Source organism: Mustela nivalis (genome assembly GCF_964662115.1).
Source record: "Mustela nivalis genome assembly, contig: HAP1_SCAFFOLD_2638, whole genome shotgun sequence".
NCBI lineage: Eukaryota > Metazoa > Chordata > Mammalia > Carnivora > Mustelidae > Mustela > Mustela nivalis.
In genome coordinates this window covers 44,133-53,099 of record NW_028134027.1, presented here as the reverse complement: position 1 = coordinate 53,099, position 8,967 = coordinate 44,133, and the positions used below count along the sequence as shown (strand labels likewise).

The 8,967-nt window shown below is 35.6% G+C and overlaps 1 long non-coding RNA gene across 1 annotated transcript; it reads left to right on the top strand.

The window, feature by feature from the left end:
* Nucleotides 1–1,210: 1,210 nt before the first annotated feature.
* Nucleotides 1,211–8,659, top strand: LOC309858497. The gene is made up of 3 exons (XR_014308219.1): nt 1,211–1,390; nt 2,798–2,966; nt 6,497–8,659. It is a non-coding gene; the product is annotated as an uncharacterized lncRNA (long non-coding RNA).
* Nucleotides 8,660–8,967: the final 308 nt, after the last annotated feature.

Genomic DNA, 8,967 nt, shown 5'->3' with positions numbered 1-8,967 from the left:
AATTGTTTATTATTTTATTTTTTCTGTCTTTGTGATATTAATAATAATTGCTAACATTTATTGAGTATCTCCTATATGCTAGTGTTTTTCATGCATCATTTAAATTTTCTTAAAATAATAGTCTCAAGCAGTCCATGTTATTATTCCAATTTTATAGAGAAGAAATAATAATTCTTATAGAAATTAAGTCTCCTGGCCTAAACCCTTGAGTCTGTAAGTGGAAGAGCTGAATTCAGATCCTTTGTCCACCTCTAGAGGTGTTGTTCTAATCCACTGCATTGTATCAAAACAATAGAACCTCTTATAATCATGTCTGGCAAAACATGATTAAGATATTGCTATCACTTGGTTACCCTGTATTTAAGACTCTATATAAGGATTAGCATTTAAGTTTTTGGACTTTGGACTGGTAGCAGATATCTACTAAACCATAATGCATGCAGCCAAAAGTATTGAGATGACAAATTTATCTTCCCCACCCTACCCTCAGCCACAGCTCTTTACCTGATCTTTTCTTACTGAGAAGTGGTGGTTAAGAACACAGACAGATGCCATACTGCCTGGGTTTGAATCACCGCTCTGTGGCTTATTACAGGTTACTTAGCCTCTCTGTGTTTTAACTGTAAATGGGTGTAATAGTAGTATCCACCTCACATTGTTATTGTGAGAATGGAGTGAACGTATGTATCATGTGCTTCATACGTAAAAGTGCCAAATAAATGTTAATTGTTAATATTATTTTGTTATTTTTATCTTAGTATCATTAGCATTATTTGTTTCCACACAAATTTCCATATGAATCTAGTTGATACAATGAGATATACAGTTAGGTATATGAGGCAGGAAAAATGTATCCTAATCTTTAGTCTTTATCACTATTTTACCTGTGGTTAACTACCACAGCTAAGTTATCTTTTTCCTGCAAGGTTCTCAGTAAAATTGCCTTGTCTTTAAGCTTTTTATTTACTCCAGGGTGTTCATGTTCAAAGATTTTAGATTTGATTCCTATTTTGTGGAACTTTCAATTAAAATGCAGATATGCGTATAAAATGGATCAAAAAATGTTAGTAATATCAAGAAATCATTTCACAAAGTCCTTTGCACTTGCTATAGATAATCCAAAAAGTTGGTCCTCAGCTTTCTTTTCGCTTGGGCTATTTCTAAGGCTACATGTGTGTGTTGTAACAGTTGCTCTCCTTCTGTCCTCTTCAAGTATGAGAAAACTACTGCAGCAGTTTATGATGTAGAAAATTGCATAGATACTCTGCTGGACCTTTTGCAAATGTACCGAGAAAAGCCTGGTGACAAAGTCGCAGACAAGGGTGGAAGCATTTTTACAAAAACCTGTTGTTTGTTGGCGGTTTTATTAAAAACAACAAATCGGGCCTCTGTAAGTATTCGTTATCGTCCTTTGAGGTTCTCTGGCCAGGTTTTTAGGTTTAAGACTTACACTTTTCCTTCAGTAGTTATCACAATTTAAATTTTGTGTATATTTAGACCTGCCTTTTGTGTTGATAAAGGAGGTGTTTGTGTGTTATGTTGTGTGCTGGGTGTATTGTGTTGTATGCTGGGTGTGTTGTGTTGATAGTGGTTTCCTAATGTAGTAAACTGAATTTTAAAAAGAAAGCTTAGGGGCGCCTGGGTGGCTCAGTTGGTTAGACGACTGCCTTCAGCTCAGGTCATGATCCTGGAGTCCTGGGATCAAGTCCTGCATCGGGCTCCCAGCTCCATGGGGAGTCTGTTTCTCCCTCTGACCTTCTCCTCGCTCATGCTCTGTCTCACTGTCTCTCTCTCAAATAAATAAATAAAATCTTAAAAAAAAAAAAGAAAGAAAAATAAATAAATAAATAAATAAAAAGAAAGAAAGCTTATTACAGCTATGTAAGTAGCCATTTCCCATTTACTTGAGGAAAGTAACAAATTATTGAACAAGGTAGACTGCAACATATATGTGACTCCTCATTTTCCTGTTGTAACCATAAATACATTTCAAGCTTTTCCATGGTGAGAACTCTGTAGGTGTTACTTACAGTCGACATGGGGGGACCACAGGCTATAATGGGATTCTGGCCCTCATCCTGAGAACAAAACCACTAAACGATTATATACAAGGGAGTGTGTTCTAGTTTAAGTTCTAACATGAATTTGGCTCCTGAATGAAGAATGGTTTTGGGAAAGCATGTGTGGATATAGTAAGACTATTCAGGAAGGAGGGAAGCATAGATGCGGTGGTGGTCTATGCAAAAGACTATACTTGACCTAGGGTTGTGAGAGATACATAGGTAACTTTGGAAATTTCGAGAAAATTCATAGCACTTGGAAACTGGATATAATAGGCATATTGACTATAACATTTACCTGTATTCAGTATGGAGTAAGGTGTACAGTTTTTGTAATTGTCTTACAAATTAGTTTATAGCTAAAACCTATCTAACTACTCAACTTGGAAAGCATTTTAGATTTTATTTTATTTTTTTTAAGATTTTATTTATTTATTTAACAGAGAGAGATCACAAGTAGGCATAGAGACAGGCAGAGAGAGAGAGGAGGAAGCAGGCTCCCTGCTGAGCAAAGAGCCTGTTGCGGGACTCGATCCCAGGACCCTGAGATCATGGCCTGAGCCGAAGGCAGCGGCTTAACCCACTGAGCCACCCAGGTGCCCCACATTTTAGATTTTAGATTTTGTTAAAGACTCATAAGTTTACTGTATGGTGTTATTATGGTTGATTTTACTACCATATAAGGGACACAAAATTTGTTTTAGTCTTAATAATAATTTGTACATTTTCTTTTTTAGGATGTTCGAAGTAGATCCAAAGTTGTTGACCGTATTTATAGTCTCTACAAGCTTACAGCTCGTAAACATAAAATGAATACTGAAAGACTGCTTATAAACAAAAGATGAATTCTTCTATAAGTATTCCCTTTATTCCAGAAACACCTGTAAGAACCAGAATAGTTTCAAGGTAAGCAGTAAATATACTCTGTAGTTTTAAGTCACCGTTCATTCATTCATTTAGCAAACATTTATGGAGTCCCTACTATAAGCAAGATACTGTGCTTGACAATGGAGAAACAACATATGAGTAAAAATAGGATCTTTGGCAAATCTAAAGTAGACAGTCTCAGTACAGAATAAAGTAATAACACTGTGGCTTTGGGTATTAATAGTTATTCGATAAATTCCTTATATTAAATAGTTAAGTGCTAAGTCTAACAGTTAACTTTTTATAAGCTTTGCTGTATAAACTTTCTTTTCTCGCATGAAGAACAAGCTTCCTTGTTTAAAAGCTGCCAAAAATCCCCTCCTGGCTACAGTATCAACTTCCAACTCTTCTCCTAATCATCCTGACACTTGAAATTTCTCCTTCTAAAGAAGTCCTTTATGAGATCTTGTACTACTTTCCCTAGAGCTGCTATAACAAATTACCACAAACTTGGTGGCCTTAAATGACAGTAACATTCTCTGAGAGTTCTTGAAGTTCAAAATCAGGGTGTCAGCAAGGCCTCACTTTCCCTGAGAGCTCTAAAGCAGAATCCCTCCTTGACTCTTCCAGTTTCTGGTGACTGTAGTGCTCCTTTGCTTGTGGCTGTCTAACTCCATTCACTGCCTCTGTCTTCACGGGTGTCTTCTCCTCCTCCCTCTTCCTCAAAAGGACATGTGTTGGATTTAGGGCCAGTTCAGATAATATGGGATGATCTGATCTCAAGATACTTTGGTTAAGTAGATCAATGGAGACCACTTTTTCAAAATAAGGTAATATTACAGGTTCAAAGGATTAGGATGTGAATATATCCTAATATATCCCCACCATATCCTTTTGATGGGGGGTGGCAGACATTTACTCAACAGCAAACCTATAGTGATAATAGTAGTTTAACTAGGTTAAGACATGTAACTTTAGAAATTTTTTTAAAATGAGTATTCTGGTTAAGCAAGTAGACACCTTCATCAGTGTGAGAACAAGCATAGTATGCAGCTGTGCCCTATGCCTTACAGTGCTGAGCTTGTGGTTATGGCACAGAATGGAGCCACTTAGTTTGGGAGAATGACCGTAAGTAAGCAAGTAAGTGAAAAGAGCAATAAAGATTTTGGTAATTGCTAGGATAGAGAATAACTTAGAGGACGTGCTCAAATAATGTGACTGGGAAACTATCTCTGGGATGTAGTTACAAGAAGTAAAAGTCAGGATAGGAGATGATATAGTGGGAGGGGACATTGACATGGGTTTTGTTTTGGGAAACTTGAGGTTTCTGTGACAAATTAGAGGAAGAGACAAACAAGCTATTAATCCAGGCTGTGTTTCTAGGCAGAAGTATCAGTCTAGAGATTTAAATTCAATAATCCTTAGATTAAGGAATCATTAGATCCCATTTACGGCTATGGTAATAGATACAGTCCCCCCAGGGCAAGAGAATACCTAGAAAAGAAATTCTCAAACCAGACCTCAAGGTAGCCCCAATTTCTCCAGAAAGAACCAGCCAACAGCTCTGAAAAGGAATTTGAATTGGTTAGAAGATATTCCACAGTGGTGTCCCATCAGCTGTGTGGAATGCTGCTGGGAGGTTGTGAGAGGGGTAAGAAAAAGGCCCACTGGACTTCGCAAGACGGAGGTTAGTGGTTAAAGTAGTGACAGGGATAGATTATGGAGGATTGAAAAACAGATGGACCAGATCACATGAAAAATTCATCAGCTTTTGATGATACTAAGGGGAAAAAAAAATCATTGGTTACCCTTAAAGGATGCTAGAAAAACAACTCATGAGTAGAAAAACAACTCATGGGTAGAAAAACAACTATGGGTAGAAGGAAAAAAAAGCATGTCCCATTTTTCTGATATATAGTGTATCTTAGGGTAACTCAATGGTTGATGTAGGAGTTTTCTATTAAAAAAATTGTTTAATAAATGCAGAAAGAATATGAAACTCTCATTATTTGTAGTCCCTAATAAAATAATGGGTCTATTCTAAGCCATGATCAGTGCAAGCCTGCTTCTCCCTCTCTCTCTGCCCCTCACCTTGCTCATGTTCTCCCTCTCTCTTTCTCTCTCAATTAAATAAAATAAAATCTTTAAAACTATGATTAACACGAATTAATAGCTTCCCTTTTTTTCAACTGATACAAAATATTTCTGTCACACCAAAGTTCCCTGGTGCCCCTTTGCAATTAGTTATCTTCTTTTAACCCCTGGATTCTGGCAACTGCTGGTCTTATTTCAATACTTTTGCTTTGTCTTTTTTTACATTATTATACAAATGGAATCATACATTATATAGCTTTTGTGACTGGATTCTTTTTTTTAGCTTGATTTTTGAGATTTATTTGCATTGATGTATGAATTAGAAATTCATTCCCTTTTATCACAGAGTACTAGTCCATTTTATGGCTATACCACTCTTTGACAATTTACCAACCAATAGATATTTGGGTTTTTAACCAAATGGAGAGAATAAGGAGATGGAAATGCAACATAGTAGGGAGTTATGTGAGAAAGATGTATGAGCTCCCCTCTGATGGATGTTATTTTCTTAATGAAGATGAGATTATAAGCATCAGCTCGGAAGCAGACCAGGGAGGGTATGGTGAGGACATTTGAAAAGAAAAAGGAATAAAATGGTCATCTTGGGGAAAGAGGAAGGGAGCATACAATGCAATTTCAAGCACCCATTTAGTTTTGTAATTATTGACACAAGATCAGTCAGTCTGGTTCTGCAGTCTTTCTTTTCTTCCTGTTCAGCTGTACAGGAATGGAGAAGGCAGATATTTGGATTCAGTTTGGAATCCAAAGAGAAATTTACATTTGTATTTAATAGGAGAGAGAAACAATAGCATTAATGAAATTGCCAAGGAGATTTTATTGATGGAGCTAAGCTGAACAAGGAGGAGAGTGAGGTCAGCATTCTGATGGATGATGGGTCGGTGTTGAGGTCAGTGAATTAGAGAGCTCAGTGCGGTGGAAGACGATGTGCAGTAGATGTATGAAATCGAAAGACATGGGTGAATCAGGACTGGGGGTGGGGAATGGCAGTCTCGAATTGAGATGTCAGTGGTGGGGTACTTTCTAATAATGATGAAGGCTATTATGTGATCAAGTAAGGAGTTGGTTGAAGTATAACAGAAGGAAGGGAGGGCAGAACTGACAGATAAGATTGTAGGATTTTTTGCTAGCTACATGGATGTTGAAGTTACTGAGAATAGTGGCAGGAGTTGAGCAAAGACCAAGAACCAAGGTTACAAAGAACAAAATATCAGGAGTTTGAAAGATGACTGGAAGGCATTGGTGAGCTAAATAGCATAAGCCTCAAAGGAGGAAGGATGGTGAGGAAGAGCCCCACAGTGGTAAATGGCAGTCCTGTGAAACCCTCACCTGTTTGAGAGGGCTGTAAGGGAAGTGATGTGTTCAGGAGGAGCCACATTTTTGTTAAGACAAAGCAGAGAAGGTAGCTCTTTTAAGAGAAGAACTTCATTAATCCAAGATTTTTATTCTTTTCACAGACTTAAACCAGACTGGGTTTTGAGAAGAGATAAAATGGAAGAAATCACAAATCCCCTACAAGCAATTCAGATGGTGATGGACACACTTGGCATTCCTTACTAGTAAACATTTTCAGTATGTACAGGAAAAAGGAATATTAAAGTTAATCATGAATGTGTAAAGTGGTTTTGGCTTTCTTTTGTATAACTTCTAAAATCTGATTTTGTATTAAAATTTTAAAAATGTGTAATAACAACTGAACTGTTTTCATATTCTTTATTGTTTCTTTTATTATTTTATGGGTTTATGCATGTAAGAAAATACTATGTCATAAAACGATTCTATTCTTCATGTCTTTATCTTAAAATATTAGTCTAAATAAAATCATATTCCCAAAGGAAAAGAATAGCTTATCACTCTCATTTTATAGATAAATTGAAGCATTTTTCTAAAACAAATTTGGAAATGTAAGTTCTGCCAACACACTTATAAGTGACAAAAGGATAAAGTAATCTCACAAATGCTATAAACTTTCTGACTGGACCATTCAGATAGGCAAGTGAACTCCTCTAGGGAAATTAGATTCAGCCAGCCCATTATATTCTAAGAACCCTTAACTTTGAACTGATTAGAGTTATAATTTGACCTGAAAAGAGCATGCTGTTACTTAAAGAGAAACTTGTCACTTAGTCACATACATAGACCTGATAATGATTAGGTGTTGAAATCTTTCAACAGCTTTGGGTCACTATTACCAGTACTAAACCGGTGTGGTTTCAGGACTATAGAAGCGTGATTCCAGTGGCTGTTTGAAATTGGATAGCATCCCAAAGTCTGTTCACTTATGGGAGCCATAAAAGTTTTTAACTTTTAAATGATTTAATAGTAGCTAAAAATGCAGAGATCATTTAACTACTTAGTTTACTAATTTGTCAGAATAAGGATTAAACCGAATTAGTCTGAAATGGGCTGAGATTTGGTTAGGATAGCTCTAAAGACCATTTTTGATGTATTAGAATATAGTGAAATTAATTAGAATTCTTAGTATTTCTTTGCCTTTTTTTTTTCTTCCAATAAAGTGTTTTATGAATTCTCAGCATGCAGTATTTTTCAAACATGATTTTTGTTGACTTTCCCAAGTGTTTTGCTTTTCTCTTTCATTTAAGAAAATCTTAGTGTAAGCAATCTATAATTTAACTTAATTTAATTAATTATAAGTTAATCATAATATATAATTTAACTGGTAAATTATACCACTAGGATATAATATTTACTGGTATTAATTTCCTTTAAGATGGTTCTAACCAAAAAGTATTTCTATATAGTGTACTGTATATATGATAGCACTATACTATATACTATATGGTATATGCTGTATATACTATATGACTTCCAGATGTTAAAAAAATTTCCTATTGTTGAAACTCAGACTAAATTTTTTAAAGATTTATTTATTTGAGAGAGAAAGACATGCTCGTGCACTGCAGGAGGGGAGGGGTGGGGCAGAAGGAAAGGAAGAGAGAAAATCTCAAGTAGACTCCCCACTGAGTGTGAACCTCTTTCCCAGGCCCTGAGATCGTGACCTGAGCTTAAACCAAGTCCGATACTCAGCCAACTGAGCCACCAAGGTGCCTCAGACTAAATTTTTATAAATTTTATGTAATATCCTATATTTATATGAAGAACAGTCCTCTGAATTTATCTGATAAATCCATATCAGGATTCTAAGACCCAAAAGCTAAAAGGCTTGTCTGTGTCTGTGATTGTGATTGGGAGGACTGGTTGAGAAGTAATTAAACCTTTTTTACTTTAGAAGTAACATTTTCTGCAGAGATACTACATTATATTAAAGAAGGAAAATAAATGTATTAACTGCAATCTAATTTTATTTTACATGATTTTATTGGTCATGAAGTTAGGGGAGTTTCAAATTAACCTTCTTGTTAACTGTTATTAACCGAAATGTCCAGTAGATGTCATTATGCCCATACAGTGTCATTTTAAATTTAGTTTTAAATGTGTAAATAAATAATATTGTTATATAGCTATGATTTTTGTAACTAAAATGCATACTTTTAGACCCTTGGAAATTGTTATCTGTACAACCCAAAATATAGCTTGTTATTCCTACTGTATTTTGGCTTCATGCTGGAGAGAAATAAATTCATATTCGGCATTCTATATTCAAAATTGTTGAATTTTTCTTGATATGTGATTTTTTTTCCAGGTTTATTATCTTTGTAACTTACAAAATTTTTGCCTGTAGCAATGAAAACCTGGTATATTTACATTTTCTGAATAAGAACATACTATCTTTTGGATTGCTTTTTGTTAGTAGCTAAATTTGCTATAGGCTTGCTTGCTTTTTTTTTTTTTTTTTTTTTAAGTAAACTCTACCCTCAACATATGGCTTGAAATCCTAACACAAGATCAAGAGTAGTATGCCCTAGGGCACCTGGGTGGCTCAGTTGGTTAAGCCACTGCTTTCAGC